Raw genomic sequence first — 26,714 nt, 5'->3', positions numbered from 1 at the left:
TCCCTGTCACCGTGCCGCGCTTCAGGCTGCGGGAGGTGCCGCGCCCGCCCCGACGGTGAGGAGCCAGCCGTCCGCTGGGCACCGCCTGGGCCGGCTCTACCGTAAGGTGCCGGGTCTTCTTCTTGAGGGGGGACGCGGCGGGGCGATGGCGGTAGCGGCTGTGAGGAGGCACCTGCGGAACCCGCCCGGTGTCGAGGACCTGCCGGCGGCGGGCGGGACGCTCCGCGGCTGCGACGCGGCCACATCCCTCGGCGGCTAGGTCGCCATTTCGTGCGCTGGCCGGCGGGGGCGAGGGCCCGGCGGGGGCGGTGGCGGGCGGCGTGTGCGGGGGAAGGAGCTGTCTGTGCTGAAGTGCCGGGAGCCGCGTTTTGGGCTTTTACGCCTTTATTTATCGGCTTTGCTTGTTTCTGTGTGGTGTTTTGTTTTTTTTTTTTTTTGTTTGCCTTCTGCGCTTTGCTTCTTGCCGCCGCTAGCAACGCCGGTTTTATTTAGGTATAAAACAGCCAAGATGTGGCTGGAGCCTGAGCTCTTCCTATTTGCCCTTGTTTTGCCTCCTCTCTCGATGGCGATTAATGCAGAAAATTGCAACGAAGTCTGAGCGGCAGATGCGCTAGCTCTTCGGTTAAAAAGTAATAATTAACTAAACCTTCAGCTGCTGCTGAACTCTTCAGCGTAGGTATGTTAGTTTTGAAGTCTGAAACGTGTTTAAACCGAGGCTTCGGAGTCTAAGTGTAAACGGTATCCGATTAATAATTCGAAGCTGTTTAAATATTTAAGATCATAGTGTGCTTCAGCCTAGTCAGTAAGGCTGTTCCATATTGACAAGTACTCCACGGAAGGAATACTATTTCTCAGCTCTCTGTATAGTTAGATAAAACAATGGAAAATGTGATATGTAACTGCAGTGGAACCTATAGGTGATGATAAGATCTTCTTTTATCCATAAACGTCCAGCTTCTCAATGTTTATTCAAAACAACCTCCTACTGAGTCAAGAAGCCAGTGTTAACCACGTGGGTTTCTTTTTTCTAACGTTCCCTGTCTTTGCGTATTTCTTTCTCTGTTTCTGAGTATTAAAATACATCTTGATTCTTAATTAAGTATATTATGGAAAAGGTCGATGAAACCTGAAAACTTCATTGCATCTAACAGGTGCACTATTAATCATCTCGGCTTCTTCCGTAATTTAACGTAATCGATGTGATAATTTATGGATAGTAATTATATGGGGCTGTGCATAGAATAGGTCACTGTACAACATCAGAAGGCATCTGCGCTTCATTTTGAGTTTGAGAGCAGCGTATATGCCGAGAGATGCATCTTGCCTGTATTCTTTGTCAGAGGATATCAGCTGGAAAGAGAAGGATACTATAACGTTACATACTAGCTCAAAGGACCTAGAAGTCAAAAAACTGACTTGCAGGTACAGCGTATTTTTAATATTAGTCTCATCCGTTTGATATTGCCATTTGTATGAATACACCTCAAATGTTTGTTCAGTGGATGGTTGTTCTTCGTTTTGAATAGAAATTGCAAAGCAAGTGACCAGAGTTGCTGAAGAGCTTGATACCAAAGTCTGTGAAAGTTAATTATTTGAATTTTGACGTACTGTGAAATTCTCTTGGGTGTCTAAAATTAGCTGTTGGACTATATCAATACAGAATTGGGAAAGTGTTGTATTCTGAGAATATTGAATGTAAAGAAGTAAAACCAGAAAGCTGCTTGATGTTGACAGAACTCAGATCCATTGAATGAATTCACTTTCTGGATTGTGCAAAGGACATGTAGCTAGAGGAAAACTGTACAGCTGTGTGACCACATTGGATGACGGGGTAGTGTGTACCAGCTGGTGTTAATGATGGAGCTAAAACCCTCTTCACAACTCGCAGAATAAATCCACAATTAATCATACTTGTATTGGTATCTTAGTTCTGTAATTAGTCTTACAGGCCACGGTAAAAGTACTCAAAAGTAATAATGTTCAAGGTGAATGAGATCTCCAGAATCTGAGCCTTGGTTATCGTTCCTTATCTTCTTGCTGAAAGCATAATATTGATCACATATACCACAGCTTGTTCGACAAGAAGGGTTGTAATAAGAAAATTTGGCTTTTTAAAATGGTCTTTATTTTTCAGGAAACAAAATAACAAATCCAGTGGATGCTTACTGATACCTCCTGTTAGCTTGTTGTGCTTTGGTGTTTCTTTCTGGTGCTCAAAAAGGTGACGGCAGAAGCTTTAGTAACCAAGTTAGAGTTTCTTGGGGTTAATGAGATCTCTCTCTAATTGACAGATTGTATTGGTTTGAGGATTCCAGTTTCAAGACAGGAAAAGGTAATGCTAGTCTCCCCATTTTTCCTGCTGTAGGGAAATGACTCTCCATGGTATCCGGACATAAAACATACTGAATACACTAAGGGTTTGGGGTTTTGTTAATAGATTATTGCACAGCTCAAATAGCTCAATGAGCCTAAAAATTAAATCTGTTTTGCCTGCGGCTGCAGAATTGTTGTTAGTCTGTAGTTTTATTCATTTGTCCCAAATCACCTTGAATAGGGATTACTTACCTTCCATTATATTGGAATTGTACAGTAAACCTGTGCTATTCAGTTTTCACTGGATATGTTCATTTTGTTTTGTTTTATGAACAGAGTTGGCAAAATGGGAAGCCGTACAGAGAAAGTATATCTCTGTAATGTAAGCTGAGGGAATAATGTAGGAGGTTGTCTGCTGGGCAATATGCAATGAATTTGATTTTGCCTTCCTGAGTGGGCTGATAGTATTCAAAAAATTCAGTTATACTTTCTCCGCAGTGATAATTTGTTGCATTTTAAATTAGTAAGTATGTGTATTGCCTATTCAGTTTAGTATTAAAGACATTGTAACTTTTACATTTATGAATATAGTCTTGTAAATATAATATTAAGGGAATTTGTAAAGAGTTAATCTCCAATAATAGGGTTAACATGATGCACCATAAGTTTTGTCCTACTGTTTGTTAACGAGGAAAGGATAGTTGCAAGCTAGCTATATTGCTTTCTTCTGAGCTACTGGAGGCTGGCTGAGCTTTCAGTTATTTACCTCAATAGAAAACTGAAAGGGAAAAAGTGAACAAAGGAGGTCTGTTTTGCCTGTCCCACTTGCTGGGCTGCTGTCTTTGCCCTTTTCAGTGAAGGAGGGGGTAGAGCTGGGTCAAAGTTGAAGAACACTGAAAAGGAATTCAAGTCTTATATTGAAATGTGAATGATAGCTTAGTTTGAGTGCTGAACGCATTTGTTTGAATTGATTTTTTTTTTTTCTATCTGTGGAAGCTTTAACTTGACAGATGGTGATGGACTGGCATATAGACTGCTAGAATGTACAGTTAGATATGTGTTCAGACCCCGATTAAGATGCTCAGTAAACAAGTACATATCTGATGAGACTTTTAATGCTGGAGATACTGATGCTAGACACTGTGCGACACACTAGACATTTGATTGTGTGAATTAAGGGCAGGCCCCTGCAGCTGGCATACATTCAGACTTACTTGTCTAGCCTAATTGCATTGCAAATACTCCTCTGGATTGCTCTTTAGCTTCTCCCTTCTAGTAAATGTTGAATAAGTACAGAAATGTTCATCTGGATCTTCTATTAACTGTTGTAAGCAGCTTTCAATTTTTTTTGTTTTGCTGTATGAATCGGGATAAATGTATCTTAGTAATCATTTTGTGAATACACTGTTTTCCTACCCTGTTTCGGTTTTGAAATGGCTCAATTCATAATGTGATTACAGCTTTCCCCTTGTTAACTTTTTAGTATGGAAGCATAACAGCTTGAATTATAAAATGTTTCTGTAAGAGCTCACAGTACCCCCATTCTACTTTAAGCAACCAAACTTTATATAAAAAGCAGCATTTCATGCAGAGCATCTCGGATGCACAAAAATAGCCAAGCAAGGAAAAAAAGACCAGTTCAACTTATGAGGACGTGATAACTTTAAAAAACAGCTGCATTAGAAAGGAACTAGCTGTCTAAATTGTCAATTAAATCAGACAGAATTAGTATGAATGTAGTCTCTTTAAATTCTGTGAATACTCATGTAAGACTTCTGAATTTGGATGCGTCCCAGTGGGAAGACAGTTGTCCTAATACTTTGTCTGCACTGTTAGGTATATATGACCTTTTAATTTCCTCTGCTTTAAAGTGTGTATTTGTTACTGTTTAATAGCTTGTTTGAGGAAAAAAGTCGATCCATAACTTCCTGGTTGTATGAGTTAGTCTTTGGCCACTAATTAGGCTTTTCCGGACAGCCACCCAAAATATTAACATACCATTTTCCTTCAGGCTGTTACCTAAGTGAGGAGCTGACAGTGTTTATACATGAGTACAGATTTTCTTTGTTTTTCTGAACTGTGCCTCTTGCTACTAACTTCCCTTTTTCCGTGTTTTCAGTGTTGCTGCGTTTGTCCAACTTGATTCTGAGGATTCCTGTAAAGGAGTTGCCTTCACAGTGTCACAACACTGTAGGGCTCCATGTGCGTCTGCGTGTATGCAAAGGCATTGTATATAATCCGTTAGTGCACAAGCCAGCTGTTGTACAAGATTTGGAGTCGGGGAACAGTTCTGCTGGTGGAGAATAATACCATGGAGTTAACCGACCAGTGCATAGGCACTGGCTGAGGGAAGTCTTCCTGCTGAACATTGTAGCATGGGCAGGGTAGTAGAAATGAACAAAATTCAAAGAAAGAGGCTGAAGATAATCAGTTATGGGAAAAAAAAAAAAAATCCATGAAGAGGACTACTGTATGAGGAGAAGGATGAAGAACAAAATGTATTATTGACTTTTACATTAGAAGGAAGTGGTAGAAATGAGGGAGTTGGGAATAAAATTCACTGGCAATCTTAAAGGGAGAAGGCAACAGTCTGGGGAGCTCCGAGTAGAACACATTGAGAGGGAATGTACGTACAACTCATGTATAAAAGTGTGTGGGATGAAGCAGGGGATAGCTCCTCGGTGTGAGGTGGGAAGTGTAACCAGTCCTGAGGGAGGGAGGAATTTTGAAGAGCATGTCAAAAGCAGGGAAGTAAGTTACCTGAAGCGGAGCAGCAGAAGAAAAACAAGAATTTGTCTTGCTATTGGTGAAGGGTTGGGGTTTTTTTGCTAGGAAGTATCAAATCAAGCAATTTGAAGGAAAACATTACATACCCCTGTTATCTTCATAGCATATTCCCTATCATTTAGAGGGCTTTTCAAGAGTATTTAAGAATTTAGTGTTGTTCATCAGTAGGCTTGTACACCACAAGTTACCCTTTGTAACAGGATAGGTGGTCCTCTTCACTACTTCTCCAGTGTTTAGAAGGACTAAAAAGTGGGTTTCCTACCCTGCTGCTGTTCACATCTCTAGGGGGATCAAAATGCAGGAGGTGCTTGATGTGCCTTCCCTGTTACAATTTTCAAGTGATATCAGGACGAGGTAAACTTGGCCATGGCTATTCTTTGGGTGGGATAAACAGGTTTGGTGACTTGGTTACTGCCACTTTGAGTAAGCTGGAATCTGTGGGTCCCTCCACTAACCCCCCCCGCTCCCCGCCCAATGCTGTGGTGTCCGGACAAACTAAATATACAATAGGAAGTTTAACCTCCTTGAGTTGCTGCTCTTTTTTTGAAAATGGAAGGTATTTTTGCATTGTCTGCTCAGGTGAATTTGGTAATTTTGTTGCAATTGTTGCATGGCCACATACAATGAAAATCTGTTTCTTGCTTTGGGTGAGATGAGATGTTAATAGGCTGTGCTAGCCATTTTACTGTTTTTTAATCTGTTCTGACTAGGTATTTCTTACCGAAGCTCAGAAAAGGGAGAGATATTGCTTTTCCTTTCCTGTCCTTTCAAAATTGTACAGGACTTCCGTAAGTTTACAACAGGGGAACTCTGCATTAAAAGACAAAAGAAGAGAAATAGAGTTTTTGCATGTAGTGTTGGATAAACTGAGGCCTCTAGTCATTCTTGAGTCTTGGAGCAGTAAGTTTTGTGTTCTGGGTCTGGCTGCTGTGAAGAGTTGTGTTCTCCATGGATGGTGAGCAATTTAATGGTTCCTGTGTGATTAGTTTTATTTGTTGTTGTTAAATCAGTTCACAACATAATGGCAACCCATTTTCCACATCATGAATTGAGTTCCGAGTAACACTAAAAGCCAGAGTCTGCATCATGATGTGTTGCAGAGTGATGTCATGTTTTGATGAAGTCGTTGCTTTCTCTGGAGTGTGGGGAAATCACTTCAGTATTACAGTGATCAGGTCTGTAGGTTGTGAAGACAAGAGCCCTTGTGACCGGAGATGTTGGACAGGATATGGTCTTTTCACCAGATGTAAAAGATTCCCACTTCCATTTACCACCATATTTATTTATTTTTCATTTATAGTGAAGTTCAGAGGTGCCCCAAGATAGGGAATATCTTGGCAATGAAGGTAGAAGGGGGAGCATATGTTCTTGGGGCTGTTGCACAGAATCCACAGTCTTCTGAGTTCTTTCTGTTGCACGTGTTGCTATTCTTCCCTTGGCATAGGTTTGATAAGGACATAGGGGCAGATGAGAACTATTATCACTACTACTGCCACCCCGTCCAAGTAATACAAGGGTTTGGGACATCTGTGGGAGTGTGAAGGAGCCCACCCTTCATATTAGAGCTGCATGTACCTTATGTATTGTTTGCCTTGCTTTTATCTACTCATGAGATGGTTTTTAGTTAGACATCTAAAAGAACTAACAAATCCAATGTCAGTGTTCTGTATACCAAGTGTATTTTGAATTCTCCTGAAGTTTATGTGGTTTATACATCATCTGATGTCTTTAAAAGCATCAAATAATGAGGGAGAGAGGACTCCACCTACTGCTTCTCTGACAGTGAAGGCTTAGAGCTGGGGAACTGTTTTCTTTAACTTTTTCCTGGATATGTAATACAAAGTAAGGAAGCTGCATGACTGCTCTCCTGTCACATGAACTAACACGTGGCTGTCAGAGGAGCAGTGCTAATAACTGGACTACAGACCCTGGTCCGTCCTTACTGCATTTTTTTTGTCCATACTGATCTTGCATGATGTACAAAGTCATAGAATTTTCTGTATAGTACAGCTCCGACACCTTTAATGTGCAAATAGTCTTTTAAATACTCATCTTTTCCCTCGGAAGCATTCCATGTATTTATGGATGTTAGAGTCTAGCAGCCAATGTTTTGATGTATTACAAGGTGTAACATCTTCTCCCAGACAAAACCAAACGTGTAATCTCATATAATCAATATAAATTGAAATTTCATGTGTTATTCTGGGGAGTTTTTGCAAGTTTTCTGCTTTCCTGTAGTTTGAGTACTTTAAAAATTGGTGTCTAGACTTGGTTCTAGATGTGGACAAAAAGAGGAACATTTTAAATTATGTATGGGCTATTTCTGGATGATAAAGTTGAAATATAAGCAATTACATAAACGGAAAGCAAGCCAGCCACGGTGACTGAAAGCTAAATTATCTGCTAGACTTTGTAGGTGGTAGTTGTATAAAGTGCATTTTCAACTTAAAAAAAAAAAAAAAAAAAAAGTGGGAACATATAAAGGTGAGTGTGACCACCAGAGGGCAGACACATTGTTTAATGACTTCAAACCAAAATCCTTAGAAAGGAGACTGCCTATGCCTGTAAAAATACAGTGAGATGATGACTGAATAAATAACACAGTATAGATGCATGGAATTTCATAAACATTAAATAGTATTATATTTTGTCAGTGTAAGATGAAAGTAAATCTGCTTAGAAGTCACTTGTGGTTTTGTATTCCTACAATGGAAGACAGAACAGTTCATCAGATCATGTAGTTTAAGCTATAAATAATGAGTTGTTAAACTTAACCCATTTACCTTTATATCGAGTCCAGTAATTTTAATTCAAGCATGGTTTCCAGGACTCTGTCCATCTTCATTTGGAAGTGAAAAATAGAGTCCTTTCTCAATAGTTTCTTTATTGTAGTTAAAGAATAATTTAATTCTGTCTGAATTAAAGTTCATTTTTTCACAAGGATCCCCCAGCATTTGCATGTTCTTCTTTTCCTCTTCCTTATTAATAACATTTATGTTCTTTAAAGTGTGTAATTTTGCTCTTCAGAGTATCATGGAAAATATTTAACACTATGGGCCTAAACTTAAATACTTCAATAAAGTAGCCTTTTTTAGGAATGCTGTACTGTAGTTTTTAGTGAAGGACTATGTTCAGTAATTTTTATTTGGCTTTCTTGCTAGGAATGTAGGTGCTTAAAGCATGTCATGTGTTGGCTTTTACTGCTCATGCACCAACTATCTCAAGTTACAGCGGTAGTGTCTTTTCTTTGAATTATTTTCCTCTAAAACCTAGGCAGTTTTCGTAAGGAAAGCAAAGTCTTTTTCCCATTGTTTCAAAGTCACAGTATTCTTTAGAGGCAAGTCTTAAGAACTTTGGTTGCTCTCTGGGGATCTCAGTTCTACCAATTGTGCTGGAGTGAAGCATCATCAAAATAGCCTGAAATGCTGCCACAGGTTTCCAATTTCCCCACTGTCATTTCCAGCAGGCACAATTCCCTTTAACAGCAGGATTTCTGGAGAGGTCCTTTGTAAGATGGTTTGCAGATATCATCCTCAAAACTTTATCTGGAGGAATTTCTCCAAGTTACTTCTGAAGTTTTATGTACTTCTTCACAACCTTCTCACCCCCTTGGCATTGCAATATGGGAGTAGGTTTCTCATTGCATCCAGGGAAATGTACTAGCAGAATTGACAGCATCAGATATTCAAAAGTATCATAGGAGTTAATGATTTATTAAGATTTGTATCTTTATAGTTCACTTGGCTAATGTGTTCTAGCTTCTTTTCTTTTTTTTTTCTCCCTGTATGTCTAGAAGCCTAGAAATCTAGGCTACAAATAAACCTGAGTTGCTCTTAATAATTGGTTGACTTTTGCATCTGGGTTTTTGAAAAATTCAGTTAAAGTTAGGAGACTTGACAACTCTCCACAAGGGCTGAATTCTGTCCCTTGAATACAGTGACAGAAACACTTACTGCTTAGAACACGTGCAATAGCTGTAATCTGTTGGAAGTTAAACGGGTGCCAGGGCTAATGCAAAAGTTAGCATTAGGAGGAAGATTAGCCTTTATGTTCGTTATGTTATATAGACACTTATGTGTGTTTCATTTCTCTTCTGAGGTAAAGCTCTTTTAAAAGAATCAAGGATTTCTGTGAGTTCCACCCCCACCCTGCTTAGTTTAACCGAGATTGTATTGAAAGACACGCCAACAGTTAATAACCATACTCATGACAAAGAATTTTCACACAGCAAGCTAAAGTAAATAAATACCAGTATTTTTATTATTTTAGATGGGAAAGTTCAACTTGCAAACTAATATGTAGCTTCCTGGTTTGACTGCTAATAAAACAATGTATTAATTGGAATGGAAGAGAAAAGAGTAAGAAAGTGCTGAAACCAGAAGAAAGTGTGGAAGATAAAGTGAGGGGAGAGAGCGCGAAGAGGTCTATTTAATTACATACAAATAGCTACTATCAGAATAAAGCTATGATTTCTTGTTTACTCAAACAAAACCTCAAGCTATCATTTTAGTGAATGATGTTTGTAACTGTGAAGTATTGTCTGAATTGGTGAAGAATTAAGTTAAAACCATAGTGCAAAAAAGAATCAGTTGTAAGATTCTTCTCATAAAGACTGTACATCCGTTTCTTGTCTTGCTGCTCACAAGTGGAAAAGTGACCTTTCACTGATAGTGTCTTGATCTAGGCTCCAGTGATTATTCTACACATTTATATACATATATATATATATATACACACACACAAGATCTGAATTGTGATGGAATGCTGAAATGAAATTGCAAGTTAGTACAAGCACGTGTTTCTCTGAAGATGCAGAATAATGCTGATCCCTAAAGTTGAGTGCCTGACTTATCCTGGGTGATAGAGGATGGAGTGACACATCTGTTTCTGAATGCATGTCTATAAAAATAGTTGAATATTTGCTTTCAGTAGTGAGAGGTTTTATCTGTGGTTGTGGGAAATAATTTACAATTCACTTTGGTGAGATAATGCACTACTTTGACTAATATTTGGTATTTTTCAAAAATAGATTTCAGATTAGTGGAATTACAAATTTGCATTTCATAATGAATTACTTGATTATAATTAGAATAATTTTTCCCCAGTTTCAATATTAATTTAGTTTTATAATAAACAAAAAAAGGAACTAAATCGATATTGTGTTGGCACTGCCTTGAAATGTGACTTGGAATTTACAACATTTTATGTACTTTTAAATATATTGCCATTCAACATTAAATATTACCTATCAAAAATAGAGCTATTGATAATTTTTAGCAGTAAATATTGCTGGAGAAAACAACCCATCACTCTTCTGATGGAACACAAAATTTAACTCAACCTTGTTAACATAATTCAATTTTTGAACACTAATCCTCAAACAAAGACTTGTGCAGAGTCCAAAATGAAACACTTGCAAGTCTGTAAGTAGGACCCAGAAGAGCAACATTTTTTTAGTTCCCTTGTCTTTATCCCTTCATTGCTGTTTCTACCATCCTATGATAGATTTTTAAATACCTGCTATTCAGGCACAGGCAAGTAATTAGTATGTAAATCTTACTTTGAGTGCAATTGTGTAATAGTAGGCACAGAACTGTAAAACAAAATTTAAAGGTTCCTTTTAAGAAGGCTTACATACTTAAATATAATTAGACAGTCAGACTTTGAAGTAAGTATCTTAAAACCTTTGTTTGCTGTATAAAGACTTTTGAGTTTTCATATAAAATTATTTTGCAAATTTCTGTGTATTCTTTGAGGCTGTGGCTATCTGTCCGTACACTACCAGGCCTAATGAGATTCTAATTTATGATTACAGCTCCTAGACAGAATTAGTGAGTACTATGCAGTATAGTTTTTTAGCAGTTAAGTTTTTAAAGAATATTAAAGCTTGGTCCACTGAGTATATTCACATTGGTCAGAAAAAAATATTATTGTTATACTGTTCAGTACCAGAGTTTAAAAACAGTGTTTGAAAGGACATGTTTAGTATAAGTATGCCATTTCCAGAAGCTTTTCATATAGTGTGCCTCACTTGTCAAAAGTTTTCTTTGCTGTTAATGAAGCTGGATTTAAGGTCCTTAATCTTACTGGGGATGTGGAAAGGAAAACTTGGATTTATATCCAGCTAGTTTAATTCTGAATAGTGCTTCAGCACTGGAAGGCCAATAACTATATTGTAAAGAAAATATAATATCCTGCAGATGGCTGAGGGAGTTGGCACCATTGTAGAGTTTGGAGAACCAGCATGGCCAGATTATCCTCACTGACTTGATCTTCAGCATGAATGGATGATATTCTGTTGTAATCAAATTATTAGAGTAACAAATACAAAAATTTGATGACAGAAAGGTGATGAGTTTTGAGACCTTAGTTAATTACATTTTGAAGGGGGGATTGGGGGGTGGAGCTTCCCTACACATCTAGCCAACTGTCCTGAGGATTGGTAATGGTTTTAACATTACACTGGCAATTTGTAATCATTACAAGCATCGTCATACAATAGCTTTAAATAAAAGGCTTTCCATTATATGCATTTCTGTTTATTCTCCAAGCTGTGGTTTCTGCTAAGGTTAATTTATTTTTATTTATTTTTCAGGTTATGTATTAACTGTACTAAAAATGTAGAAGTGCCCAAATTGGCTTCCTTTGAGCAAGCTTAGGTCAGAGAGCAGTAGAGTTACTTTTATGCAGTGCTGTCTGATTTGAGGTCAGTATTAGTCAAGAGATTTGTGTCCATTCATAGTCAACAGTATAACTGACCTCTTTGGCATCAGTTATGCTGTTGAGTGTTCTTCTGTAACTTATTACATGTACATGTGTTATCCCTGTGGGGTTTTTTTCTTGATTATGTTACCCCTTTACTGCCTTGGATAATTGAAAATAAACTGTGCTGTTTAAAGTTGGCGGGGGGGAAATGAAGGTGGGAATGATACCTTACAAGGTGGTGACTGTATTGCACATCAGCACCAGTTCCCAGCTAGTCCTAAGGTGTAACCTGTGTGTAAGATACACTGCCACCCATCACGATCAATTCAAGACAGTCATGGTATAAAGGTCATATCTAAGGAAAACTGTTGGAATCACTTAACAGTGTATATAAAGAAATAAAAATAAAAGCAAACTTGGGTGTTGTCGTTGGTTTTTTTGAGAAGCAAGAGTTGTGAAGCTGATTACGCTTGGACTGATCTGAGAACTTGTAAGTGGTAGATGCAACCTTCACTCAGGAAACACTGTTCTAATCCTGTCTGGGTAGTATTTTAAAGTACTTGCAGGAACACTGGTGATACAGTGAATTTACTTCAATTATTTGAGAAAAATGTGTGAGAAATGTGTGGGGTTTTATTTTTTCCATCTGGTGTCATTACTTCAAGAATACATGAAAATGTCTCAGTCTGTAGGGCTTTTTCTGGTCTGCTGTCTATGTAAAATGGGAGTAACGCCTCTAGGATTAATCTGAAGCTTGAATTGGGCTGTTGGTCACTTTCCGTCATTTAGTTCAGTGCAGCTTTGATAAAACAAATGTTTCTAGGTATTATGCCAAAAACTTTAATCTGGAAACCATTAAGGAAGCAATACAGATGCAGATGAAGTAGGCTTAATGTGATGGCAAATGCTGGGAAGTGACCATAGTGTCTTCCTTGAAAAAGACAATGTAATCCTTTGTCTCCAAATAACTTTCCCGATATTGTTGCACAGTCAGACAGCTGTTTGTTTAAAGGGTGGATGGGAAAAGTAATTGACTGGTTTCTGTTGCGTTGGGTAATACTCATCTGGGGAATCTAATCTCTCGATAGGGTCTGATGGTCCTTTACCAGATGGTGATGGGAGTCTCTTCAGCTGGATTAGATGAGACTCCACAAAATGTTTTCTGCTGTTTATACATGATCTGTTTCTCGTGGTTACATTACGCTCTGTATGAAACATTTCCTGGCTGTCTTGCTTATATACAGGAGACCACTACGTAGCTAGGAACAGTTTTGGCTGCCGTGGGGAGTCTCTGTGAATGCTGGATTCTCGACCTGGGATGCTATTCATACATTTAAGCATATGAGCAACTCTTATCAGTTGGCCTATGCCCAGCAGGAGCTGCCTGGGGAAACTTCAGAGACTGTCCACAATTCCCAGCTGGAGAGGTCCTGTTTACCAGCTACCTTGTCGAGGCAGGTGGAAGTTCGGTCAGTCACCATCCTGCGCGGGGGCCACAAGGGGCTGATTTGAGAGATTTCAGCTGAACAGTTCCTGCACCACGCCAGGAGCTGGTGAATAGGTGTGCTGGGTATGCACACAAACACAGTCCTGTTACCTAGGATTCCGACTATAGGACGCACTTGAATTTCATCCTTTTTTTTTTTCTCCACAATTATAAATTCCGTAGACCTTGCCACAATATAGAGTTTATTGTTTTAGACCATAATTTGATAGTAAAATCAAGATAAAGGAACTGGTACAGACTTGAAAAAGCTTCTGGAAAAATTTTATGGTATTTTGCCTTTTTTATGGAAGCACAGTATGTCTTCAGTGTAGTTTCTATACTAGTGTTTATTGCTAACTTTACAGCCATTGCCACTAACAGCATGTAATGTTTCAAATAGCGTACTATAGCTTCTGAAATTGGAGGTCTTTTATTCTGATGACAGCAATGGTGTAAAAATGTTAGTACTTCATCAGGACAGTATAGCAGTAGAGTTGAGCAATGGGAAATTGCAGCAAGCCTCTGAGCTTTCAGCTGATGAAGGCTGGGAGAGTATTGCCACAAACGAATCCTCCTCCCTTGAGCATCTGCTTCTAACTGCTGTCAGAGATGAGACCTTGGGCTAGATGGGTCTTTGTTATTATGCTAAGTGAATGCCAGACTTGGTAGGACATGCAGCACTTGTATTTGCAAATTTAAAGGGAACATCATACTTAAAACTAAACCAGCTCAGGGCTTGGAAAGCTACTGGACTTTCTAGAATATCTTTCTGAGAAATGTTAGTGTAATAATTGAACATACCTGTAAACATAGCTCTCTGTGTGTGTTTGTGCATACTAAGAGTGAAATCCTGTCCTAACTTAAACTCAGCTGTACCAGAATTTGAACTATTTGGTATAGGGTTGCGAGCCAGCCTGCCCAGTACCACTTTGTTTTTAGCATTTTGCCTCCTGATGAGAAGTAAGAACTCGATAAAGACCAGTCCAAAGAAGTGCTTGTATTTCTTTCATTAAAAGCATTAAGGAATCATTAGGGTACTTTGAATTTGTTCCTGTGCTGAACAGGGTGGGAGGTCTGTTTAAACCAGGTGACTTCCAGAAGTCCCTTCCAGCCTTAACTGCTCTCTAACTCTGCGACATGTCCTCTCCATTTCAGAGCAAGTCTGTCTATAGTTCTTCTGTGGGTGGACATTTCAGGAGTATTGGAAGGAAGAACATTCTTTTTCCAGTGATTAGGGCACAGAAGTGGGAGATCTTGGTTCTGTTTTTTTGCTGGCCTTCACAGGGTCTCAGTCACTTCTGTTCTCTGTGTCCTAACTGCCAGGACCCTGGATATGCTACGTGAAAGCTTCCATCAGCTCTGAGCCCCTATGCAACAGGGAATGGCTGGGAGATCATACTCTGAGCCTGCATTTTATAGGAAATCATCATCAGCCCTGCTCAACCAGCTCCTCTCGTGTGGGGCTTGAAGTTGGATCTCCCATCCTTAGGTATGTGCTCTAACCACCTGGCTGAGGAGAAAGTGGGCAGGAGTGTCACTGTTTCTGCTTCTCAGAAGTAGTTCTGATCCCCATCATGCCTGACTTGTCCAGTTCTCCTGGAGAACTCTTATAGACTTCAGGTGCTTAAACACATCTACTTAGAGAGCTGTAGAGTGTTACATAGAAGATAAGTGTTTATCTACCCAGAATATGTGCTTCTGTGCAGAGGGGGATGAATGAAGTCAACTCTCTAGGAAATTCTAAGGCTGAATTGTGTACTGTATTTGGGTGTCTGCCTGCATCCTGGGACTTCTTGATGCTACAAACTGCATTGCTGTTCAGAATTTAAGAGGTATAAGGTGGGTTAGCATAAGGTTTAATATTAACTTCCCACCCTAAAGTTATAATGGGCTTTATTAATGGCAAAACTTTGTGTTACCATCCCATCCCCCACGGATGTGAATAATTCACCAAACGAACATCAGGTTCTAGTTTAATTTCCTAGGAGAAGTGGTGATAGTTCTCTAATTTAATTTATGTTTGTACTAAAAGACTAAACTTCAGTTCATACCACTGTGCTGTTTATGTATACCACAAACGCTACAAAAGGACTGCTCATAAAATAAAGAAAAAGCCCAAAAGAAGTGCAACACATGAGTGCAACTCCTGGTTTGCATGTTGCATTTGTGAATAGAAGACATTGATTTGATGTCACAAGTATTTTTAACAGGATTACAAAATGCAAATAGCATTATGTAAGACAGATTACCTATGGCTTTAATACAGGATTGTTTTTAAGCCAGAGGCTACATTTTGCTGGGTTATGTATGTTTGTTTATAACCAAGCACATTAGGATTAGGCTCATCAGAATACCATTTTCCAAATCCTTGATATTTTCAGGTTAGATGACATCATTTTCATAAAATTATGAACTTACAATCTGAATTGTGATTATTTTTTTAATAGTTTTCAAGGTGGATAGCTTCTTTGTTAAGGATCATTACAATCAATCTGATTTGCGTAGGTAAAATTGGAAATTTCTTTTGTCCATCATACCCACTATAACTTTTTTCCTAAGGCAGAGAGCCACTTGGTTCCAAAAACAACATGAAAGACCAAATGCATTTCCTGCACGGCAGAATATATGTGGATGACATGTCACATTGCCAAGCAAATCAGTGAAATATTAGTTTTGTACTGAACCACAAGGAAAATCTTACATGCAGTTGAACTCCAGATAATTTCTAAAAGGCCTCATGTACAGTACCACAAGTTCTTGACCTTTTAGTGAATGAAATTTCAGGAAGCTTACACAGCTGGCACAGAACAGCTTCATGTGACTCTGCATTGTTGTCATTGCTTTATGCTCTGAATGCCTGAAATGTGCCACTCCCTATTAGACAGACAGGAGAAAGAAAGTCTCTTACGAAGGTAAGGTTTCCTTTTGGAAAGCTAAAATGTTTGAGGTACTCGGCAGCCAAGGTTCCCTATTAACAGACCTAACTGGAAGCATGCTTTTTTGACACCCCCCCCCCCCCCCAAACTAGTTTCAATTTTTGTATTTTGCTGTGGCTTATGCCCAGTTTCATTCAAATATGTTGACATCTTCTAGTTTGAGCACCAGATTTCTTCCAAACTTTTATTACCCTGGTGTTTTTCCCAGGGAAACATTTGGCAGCGTTTCCTGCATTACAAGGTGCATTTAATATAGACAGGCCAAGGAAGAAAAAGTAGAAACTTGAAGGGGGTGGGGGGGGAGTTTTAAGCACTTGTGAAATGTTATTATTGCACATAAATATGCAAGCAAAAAACCACCAATCTCTTGCTTGCATTTAGGTAGTTTCTTCCATTTTAAAGAATAAAGGTTTTCTTGTATTCTGTGACTCATGTTCATCTCTCTTATTACAACTAGAAAACTCCCATTGGCTTATTTTTCATTTCTGTAGAGCTCTGTTCTATAAGTACCAAAATATAGCTCCCAAATGCTACAGGCCATGAGGAGTTTGAATGTTAGAGAGATAATCAGAGCCTATCCTTTTAGAAGATAAATTCCTGTAGTGTTCTCGGTCTGCCATTTCTAGGTAGTATTCAGGTGGATACTGATGTGCTCTGCAGGGGGATGATAATTATTTGAGACACCCGAGAAGTGGGATGCTGACTTTCAGGATTTTTTGATGGTGATAATTTCTGGTAAAAATTGGCTGGAAGGCACCTTAAGAAAAGCTCCTTTTAAGTGATTACATACAATTTATGTTCAAAGAGATAGATGTACAATGGGGTATGAAGTTTGATGTTCTTTAAATACCAAGGAAGCAGCTGAAAAAGCCCATGGCTTCCTGGTAAGCTCAGCTCTCCCTGTAGCCCTCAGTTTCAAGTAGGCAGGAATTAGTCCTGGAGACACTGTGGGCTTGGCTCTTAAATGACAGTCTGATCAAGGACAGACCTGTGATTTGCATGGCTTTCACATCTCTACTCTTGAATATATGGGACTAGTGGGGGTAATGCTTTCTTGTTGTGCTCATGGTTTGCCTTCTGAAGTGCTGAAGCAGAGAAGAGGGATGGCGTTTGGAAAGGAAGAATGAAATCTCTATAAAGTCATTTGGCAGCTTGCTCTAGGCAGTAGTGCAGTCATTTTGCTTAGGTGAAAATGAAGTGTGGGTATTCCCATTGAAACAGGATTATTCGGTGGCAGCTGAACGTATTTCAGTAACCAAGTCCTCTCAAACAGAAAGAAACTGTGTTGTTTTTTTTTTTTTCCCTTACCTCTCCTGTGCTCCCATGCTAACCCCAGACCTTTTCCATGCACTCTTTTAAAGGTATTTGAGCAAATAAAATTCTCCTATTAGATTATGTGACAAATGCTATTAAAATAAGTACTTGAAATTGTATTTCAAAGTGACAGTTGTGAAATGTCTGAAACATGCATGCAATATAGACTAACCAAGCTCCGTGTCTGTTCTTGTTTCCTATATTAGACTTATGGACCATGAGTTCCTGATAAGACACAGCTGTTCACTTTTCTTAACCTGCATGATTTAGGCCTGTATAAGATGCTTAAGCAAGGTTTATAAAATATAAGATGAACTGAAAGTGGGAGAGAATAGTAAGAGAGCTCTGATATGGACACTAACTTCTCTTTGCTGAATTAGTATCAGTGCACTTGTTAAACTTCATGATATCACCTCCTGTGGTAAATAATACATGGGAGAAAGTGAAGTGGGAGGAAATACATACGATGCAACTCCTTTTCTGTGTTCTTCCCCTCTCCCCACTCCATACTTAGCTGGCTCTGAATGGGCAGGAGGAAGAAAAAAACCTCTTTCTGAAATGGTCTCTGCAGACCCCTGCCAAATGTTTTCTGTGCCAAACCTACTCAATTTGTAAAACGTGAAATGATATGTGTGGTATGCTTGTGGACACTGAAATGTTTACGCACACAATACTTAGGTATCTACCCTGGCCTTGAGTTGCAGGGAATTATTTAAAATCTACGGTGTTTTTTTTTTTTTTTTAAATATAGATGCAGAAAATGATAGTAGGGTGAGAGGAAGTAAAATTTGCCACTTTCATCTTGTGAAAGCTGACTTGTGAATTTGTAACCTCTTTCTTAATGAACTAATTAAAACTCTAAAATTTTTCTATTAATTATGTATATGCATACATTTTTCCTGTACATATGGGATACAAATGAAGAGTCTTTTGGATAAAGAGGTTTTTCTAGCTTTTGTAGTGAAGACTACAATAGTTGGCACATAGATATATTTAGTATCTGCAGATATGGCTTGATATGTCTTGGTGTTTTCATCCATTGTCAAATCTGGCATTTATTAGTAAATTAATATATCTTTAGAATAGATTTTTAAAAAAATTTCCCTGTGTCATTCATATTTATATAACTTTTTTTTTTTTTAAAGAAATCTGGTTGGTTTTAGTGGTTGGGTGATCTTGATGAATGAATGGGACTGTCTGGTTCTCAGAATAAACAGTCTGTTGACATAACACAGTCCAAACCTTTTTTGGTTTGCACCTTTTCATGAGTGCTTCCTTCTCCAAAACTAAGCACATCTTTCCCCTTCTTGCCTCCAAGTGCAAAATGCCTTGATGAATTCAAGGGATCTGAGATGACGTAGCTCTTGACTACTGTTGCTGTTTCTTGGCTTTTCCAGTATGTAGCTTGAAATGTGTGCGAGGTGAGTGGGTGTGAAACAGTGCTGTGATGGAACAGTAGAAGAAAAGTGGTGATCACTTCCTGAGGTGAGAGTGCTGCTGGAAGAAATGGCTCCTTTCTGTATTGCCTGCTTGCTTATTGACCTACAGGTGTTGGCTTCAGCCTTGTTCCTTTGTATGACTCCTCATAACTCTCTGTGCTGCCTTTCAGTCTGGCTGAGCAATCTGCAGAGCACATGTGCTGCAGGCATTCCTAGTATGAAGCACGATGCAAGGGGGAGGTTTGACTTCCTCAAGTCAGAAATTATTTCCTTTTCTTTGGACTGATACAGGGAGGGGGTAAACGTACAGATGTGTAATAAATATTACTGCAGAGTGACACTTGTTAGCTTCCACCATGTCTTTACCGCATAAGCTCATTTAAACAAGGGAGAGAAATGGTGCCTCTGTGAAACTTGAGGCATGGGACAGCTCTTCTCACTGGTACAAATGAGCAAGAAATTGGCAGCGAGTTGTTTAGCAGTGAGTTAGTAGCAAGTTCTTTACTACCTCCATCTCACACCAGTGCGTAAATTGAAGCTGTTTTTTTCTCTGAGAGCAGAAGGGTGCCTGTCCACCTGGGGAGGGTAGAACCACTGGTCTGGCAGCTCTAGAATAGTTAAGTCCTAATGCTGAGTTTCACAGAATGGTTTGGGTTGGAAGTGACCTTAAAGATCGTCTAGTTCCAGCCACCCTGCCAAGGGCAGGGACACCTTCCACTAGACCAGGTTGCTCAAAGCCCCATCCAACCTGGCCTTGAACGCTTCCAGGGATGGGGCAGCCACAACCTCTCTGGACAACCTGTTCCAGTGCCTCACCACCTTCACAGTAAAAAACTTCTTCCTTACATCTAATCTGAATCCACCCTCTTCCACTTTAAAACCATTACCCCTTGTCCTATCACTGCATGCCCTTGTAAAAAGTCCCTTTCCAGCTTTCTCGTAGGCCCTCTTTAGCTATTGGAAGGCTGCTATAAGGTCTTTCTGTAGTCTTCTCTTATCCAGGCTGAACAACCCCAACTCTCTCAGCCTGTCTTGATAGGGGAGGTGCTCCAGCCCTTTGATCATCTTCATGGCTCTCCTCTGGACTCGCTCCAAAAGGTCCACGTCTTTCTTGTGTTGGGGGCCCCAGCGTTGAATGCAATAGTCCAGATGGGGCCTCATGAGAGCAGAGGGGGAGAATCACCTCCTTCAACCTGCTGGTCACGCTTCTTTTGACGCAGCACAGGATATGGTTTGCTTTCTGGGCTGCACATTTCATGTTGAGCTTCTCATGAACCAACACCCCCAAGTCTTTCTCCTCAGGGCTGCTATCAATCCATTCTCCACCCAGCCTGTATTAGTGCTTGGGATTGCCATGACCAATGTGCAGGACCTTGCACTTGGCCTTGTTGAACTTCATGAGGTTCTCATGGGCCCACTTCTCAAGCCTGTCAAGGTCCCTCTGGATGGCATCCCTTCCCTCCAGCATGTCGACAGCACCACACAGCTTGGTGTCATCGGCAAACCTGCTGAGGGTGCACTCAATCCCACTGTCCATGTTGCTAACAAAAGTGTTAAACAGCACCAGTCCCAAAACCAACCCCTGAGGAACGCCACTTGTCACTGCTTTCCAGTTGGACATCGAGATGTTGACCGCAACTCTTTGCGACCATCCAGCCAATTCCTTATCCACCAAGTGGTCCATCTGTCAAACCCATGTCTCTCCATTTTAGAGACAAAGATGTCATGAGGGACAGTGTCAAATGCTTTGCACAAGTCCAGGTAGATAATGTCAGTTGCTCTTCCCTTATCCACCAATGCTGTAACCCCGGCATAGAAGGCCACCAAATTTGTCAGGCATGATTTGCCCTTAGTGAAGGTGTGTTGGCTGTCACCAATCACCTCCTTATTTTCCATGTGCCTTAGCATAGTTTCCAGGAGGACCTGCTCCATGATCTTGCTGGGCACAGAGGTGAGACTGACTGGTCTGTATTTCCCTGGGTCTTCCTTTTTTCCCTTTTTAAAAATGGGGATTATGTTTCCCCTTTTCCAGTCAGTGGGAACTTCACCGGACTGCCACAACCTCTCAAGTATGATGGATAGTGGCTTAGCAACTTCATCTGCCAGTTCCTTCAGGACCTGCAGATGCATCTCATCAGATCCCCTGGACTTGTGCACCTTCAGGTTCCCCAGATGGTCTCAAACCTGATCTTCTCCTACAGTGGGTGGTTCTTCATTCTCCCAGTCCCTGCCTTTGCCTTCTGCGACTTGGGCGGTGTGGCTGGAGCACATGCTGGTGAAGACTGAGGCACAAAAGTCATTGAGTACCTCAGCCTTCATATCCCAGGTAACTAGGTCTCCTGTTTCCTTCTGGAGAGGGCCCACACTTTCCCTAGTCTTCCTTTTATCACCAACGTGGATATAGAAGCTTTTCTTATTGCCCCTGATGTCTCTGGCCAGATTTAATCCTATCAGGGCTTTGACTTTCCTAACCTGATCCCTGGCTGCTCAGACAGTTTCTCTGTATTCCTCCAGGCTACCTGTCCTTGCTTCCACCCTCTGTAGGCTTCCTTTCTGCGTTTGAGTTTGTGCAGGAGCTCCTTATTCATCCATGCAGGCCTCCTGGCGTTTTTGCCTGCCTTCTTCTTTGTTGGGATGCATCACTCCTGAGCTTGGAGGAGGTGACCCTTGAATATTAACCAGCTTTCTTGGGCCCCTCTTCCCTCCAGGGCTGTATCCCATGGTACTCTACCAAGCAGATCCCTGAAGAGGCCAAAGTCTGCTCTCCTGAAGTCCAGGGTAGCGAGCTTGCTGTGTGCCCTCCTCGCTGCTCTAAGGCTCCTGAACTCTGCATTTCATGGTCACTGCAGCCAAGGCTGCCCTTGAGCTTCACATTCCCCACCAACCCCTCCTTGTTGGTGAGAACAAGGTCCAGCATAACACCTCTCCTCGTCGGCTCCTCTATGACTTGGAGAAGGAAGTTGTCATCAACGCCTTCCAGGAAGCTCCTGGATTGCTTATGCCCTGCTGTGTTGTCCCTCCAACAGTTATCAGGGTGGTTGAAGTCCCCCATGAGGACCAGGGCTTGTGAACATGAGGCTGCTCCTATCTGTCTGCAGAGGGCCTCATCCGCTTGGCCTTCCTGGTCAGGTGGCCTGTAGCAGACCCCCACTGTAATGTCACCTGTCCCTGCTGTCCCTTTCATCCTGACCCACAGGCTCTCGGTCGGCTCCTCATCCATCCCCAGGCAGAGCTGCATGCACTCCAGCTGGTCACTGACACAGAGGGTGGCACCCCCTCCTCGTCTGCCCTGCCTGTCCTTCCTGAACAGCCTGTGACATCTTTCTGGATGCAGTCTTTCCTTGAAGAGGCTGACGCGGCTCTCTGACCAAAAGGTCACGGGTTTGTTTTACGTTGCAGATGTGAGTACGGTGATGATCTAGCCTTTTGTTTTCCAAAGCTGTATTAAACCAGTGTGGCCCAGCCTACGTTACTGCTTACTCAGACTGTTCTAAGAATTCAAACAGTTAGCTATAGATAATATCACTTAATTCCACTGTGAAATGAAAGAGAATGGGTGGTCAAAAACCTCCTGACAAGAGCTGTTTTGCTTCAAATAATGCAAATGAAGCATCCTAACCCAGTGAGCAGGGAGCTTTTCTCCTGTAGCCACAGGTCTTTGTTCCCTTTTCTGACAGACTGCATATCCTTTCATCTCTGTGATTAGTAGAGCTACTGCTACGGTCAGTCTGAAATGGTAAGTGTACGTCTAGCTGATGTTGGTCTCTTGCATTTAGGAAGTCTCTGCACAAGCATGTTTAGCTGTCTTTATGTCTGAGCTTGTTAATGGTCCGTAACAAGCTACTATAAATTAATTTGCAGATCACTGCTTACTATAGTCTCTTTGTCAGAGATGGGAGGAAGAACTAATATCTCTGCATAATAGAAGTCATAAATGTATTGCAAGAGAGGGAATATTTAGCAGAATCTCCCCCCTCCCCTCCAGTGGCAAGTGGTGTCTTTAATATGATCTTTTCCATAATTACTTTGAGAAAACAGAAGTTGGACTCTATTAGTTCATCATGTTTTTTGGTGAGTCTTAGTGAGAAAGTATCTGTATCCTAAAGCCAGTTTTGCAGACCTCTGTTTGTCTATTAAAAAAGTCATCTATTAAGATTATACTGTGTTATTTCTGATAAGAGAAATAACGATTTCTATATATGAGAGAAAAGACAAGACTGGAAGATTGTTTATATGTCTATACAGTATACACAAAAAATCATGTTACATTTCTCTGTTGCTTTCCCAGTACTTGGTTTGGTTTTTTTCACCCAGTGATGAGGCTTGCACTGACCTTTCTTAGAAACACTAATCATAAACCCAGTATTTCATTCTTGATATTTTTTTAACAGTGAATTCAGAATTCATTGTATAGCTAATTTTTTGTTTGACTTTTTTATGCTGTTTTATTGTCTGCTGACTTTGTACTGCAAGACCCTTCTTCAATTACTTGCAGTCAGTCTTTGTCTTCACAGTCAGAATGATTTGGGAACCCTGGGAGGCTCAGAGTTTGCTCCTTTTCCAGGTCGTTTCTGTATGCATTGAACAGCACAAGCCTGACCATGGATCCCTGCAGGACTCGGGATAGCCTCACTTCCTTGTATGACATGATTACCTAGTTAGAATTTTAAAGCTGTGCGTAATTACCAGAGTTAGTAATGAAGGCTCCAGCCTTGTACTTTTTCCTTTCCATTACTTAATGCCTAGTCTGCATTTAGCAACCAGTGTTTGCTAGCCATAACTGCTGGTGGATACTTTCACTGTCTCCTGGTTGCTGTGGTTTTAACTTGCTCTGGTGTCCTAAACTACAGAATAAATTAGTTAAGACACCTATAACTCTAAGGTACTGAAACTTGGAATGGGAAACAGGGAGAAGAGTGTGTAAGGAATGACACAGGTGAGATCTGTTCTATGTAGTAGCTTGTTGGAAATAGTTGGGAGGAAATTCATAGCTGTGTACAAATCAATGTCTTTTTTTCAGGGACTAATAGTATATTATAGGATTTTAAAATTATTTTTAATAAAGTAATTGAAAGTCTGGTAGCTGATTTTTCCATCTTCTTTGATAGCAAAGCATCTTTACTGCTTGATTCATGTTTAAAAACAACCGTGTTACAACATGGAAATGCATACCTGGACTGACTTACAATTATTGTTTTAATTACTTATGGCATAAAAGCATGTGATTTCTCTCCCCCAGAGATGTAATCATTTAATGACAGTCACATTTTTGTATAATTTTTTTTATAGACACTTGTTCCGCTTCAGTTGTTTGATTTAATATATGCCGATAGTTGAAGATGAGATCACTCTGCACTAATTCTTTTATCAAATGTTACTCGCCTTTGCATCATAAAAGCAGAAAACTTAAAATGTGTCAAACTTGCAACATGGTGAGGTGTCTGTGGAGTGATGGTATATCATTTCGGGTGTGTGAGCAGCTATTAGGTCCCAAAACCAGGCTGTGGAGGTGGGAAAGCAGCAGCTCAGGCTGCGGGGCAGAGCCTTCCGCCAGGGAGAAGATGGTTTGACTCAGTGCTCTCAATGAGCATGCTTGACTTCTAAATGCATTTCTAACCTTTTCTCGTATCAAAATAGCTGTAACTTCAGGGCAGCCTGACAACATTGCTGTTCTGTGTAGTCATGTTGAGAACGCTGACTGATTCAGACTTCTTTTTAAATAGCTGCATGTGTAGAGAGGCTCTTCTGGTTTTGCAGTGCGTTGGTTGTTATGTGCTGAGTTGGACTGGCAGTAATTCTTTGCTATAATGTAGTCTTTTGCGTTTGTATTTTTTCTGTTATGACTGAAGTTTCCAGTAAATTGCTAATAGGCATCTTTGTTCTTTATTTACCCCCTCCTTTCCTTAGTCAATGTAAGTGCAAGGGTTTCACCAGGCAGGACGGTAAGAAAGAACAGACAGTTGGAGGAGATCAGAAAATGAAACCTCAGAGCTCTCAAGGGATGGTAAGTGACTGGTAATGGCAAGATAACAAAAGATTTCTTTCACAGAGTTGTGTGGAAGAAGCGGAGAACTAAAAATGTTTTCAGCTGTAAGGGGAGGAAAAAACAGTCTGCAGACTAGAAAACTACAGAAAAAGTGAGAGTAAAACCACATGGAGAGAGTTGGGTTTTCTTAACGACAAAATTTAAAATGAGAACAAGAAAATACCTTTGTATTGTAACTTTTCCATATATTTATATGATAACATAGACTTTCATGTAAGCGATTGAACATCAACTTTGGGAACAGGGCACATTGCGCGTAATGGTGTGTTATATTCCTCGTTTGAATGGACTCTTGAATGTGCAAATTCTTGCTCTATAGAAAGACAAGATGAAATGGCAGTTTCAATTCTTTCATTTGTTATAACATACTAACATATATCTGAATGTGTAAGGAGAAACAAAGCCATAGCCTAATCAAAGTGTAGTAAGTGGAGAGAGTTTCAGTGTTGCTATATCTGGAGTTAAGATTAGAAAGGCAAAGGGTAGCTTGTATTTAAGAAGAGGTGGCCAGCAGAATATGAAACAGTTGATTTAGTGTGTTTAAACATCTGAACAACATGAAAAGATGCTTAAATAGTGCCCAAAGCTTGAATTAAAATGACCTTGTTGGCATCCTCTGGAAGGAGGCTGGGGAAGTATGGGTACTAGGGTGTGGCAGGTTTGCAGAGAGAGTTTGTATTGCTGAGAAATGGTGTTGGAGATAATGGATAAGGCTGAGATTGGATATTGCTTTGGGTAGCATATTTTGTCTGAAATGACTTTTTGTAGATACAGCTTTCCTTTTTTCCTCACTTGTTTGCTCTAAGGCTTTATATAATACTGTATCTCAATTAATCTGCTCTTACCAACAGATGCCCTGCTTGTTCTCAACCCACTGTTACCGTAATTTCCTTATTAACCAGGGCAGCCAATATTTTTAATGAGACTATTAGTGCTCTAGACATGCTTGAGATCTGAGCTGCCATGGTCAATTGCAGAGGAAACAGTGGCCTCAGGGATCCAGCCAGATTTCTCACTGACCCCACCCCACACTCCCAATTACTTTGTGGAGTTGGGTGAGCATGAGTTTGGTTCTCCATGACCTGTCCCTGACCCAGCTGGAGAAGAGCTTAAAAAGAAACCAGTGGGCAAAACTACCCTGGAGAACCTGGTTCAGGTCCGAGGCCAAGCTGGGCACCCTCAGCTGCTCCTAAAATGTTAATTGTCCCTGTTAAATCAAAGACTTCAAGCTGTGCTTAAAATCCCTGGTGTGAGCATGGCCCACCTGAGTCCCTGTCATCTGACAGAGGTTGGGATCTCGTTCGTGCATAGTTAGTAGAAAAGCATTGGTCCTTGCTTTAATAAAGCTAATTGATATTAAAATTGCCTTTGTGGATGAAAGGAGAGGAGAAAGCTGTATGCATTTTTTTTTTTCCTGCAAATTAAGAGTGCTAATTATTTATCTGTTGGTTCCTGCTATCTCGTCTCTTCTATCTGTATCAGACCCATTTGTTCAGCTCCTTTTTCCATTTTTATGAAGCTAGCACCAGTAATATATTTTCATGGCATTGTTTGTGGTGGGACAGCTTTTAAATTAGTCACTCATCCCCTTATAAATATAGAAAACATGCTTATTATTGCTGTGTTTTCTGATTTTTATTCTAGTTAATATCAACAGGACGTTTGTACAAAGCTGTCTTACAGTGAAG

At 40.3% G+C, this 26,714-nt stretch overlaps 1 protein-coding gene across 29 annotated transcripts in view; it reads left to right on the top strand.

Moving 5' to 3' along the window:
- Nucleotides 1–26,714, top strand: part of NRCAM (neuronal cell adhesion molecule) — a 167,605-nt gene that overhangs the window by 194 nt on the left and 140,697 nt on the right. For 2 of the 29 annotated variants that reach the window (XM_052789302.1, XM_052789308.1), the window contains exon 1: nt 29–101. The exons of 24 other annotated variants lie outside the window; for them this stretch is intronic. The gene's annotated coding sequence lies outside the window, so the exon portion shown is untranslated. Of the gene's footprint in view, nt 1–28; nt 102–657; nt 677–1,403; nt 1,423–26,714 lie in introns of those variants that run through there. 3 more of the 29 variants (XM_052789311.1, XM_052789305.1, XM_052789306.1) reach the window with 3 other exon arrangements.

This window comes from Harpia harpyja, chromosome 6 (assembly GCF_026419915.1).
Source record: "Harpia harpyja isolate bHarHar1 chromosome 6, bHarHar1 primary haplotype, whole genome shotgun sequence".
Lineage (NCBI taxonomy): Eukaryota > Metazoa > Chordata > Aves > Accipitriformes > Accipitridae > Harpia > Harpia harpyja.
This window is presented reverse-complemented; position numbering and strand designations above follow the sequence as displayed.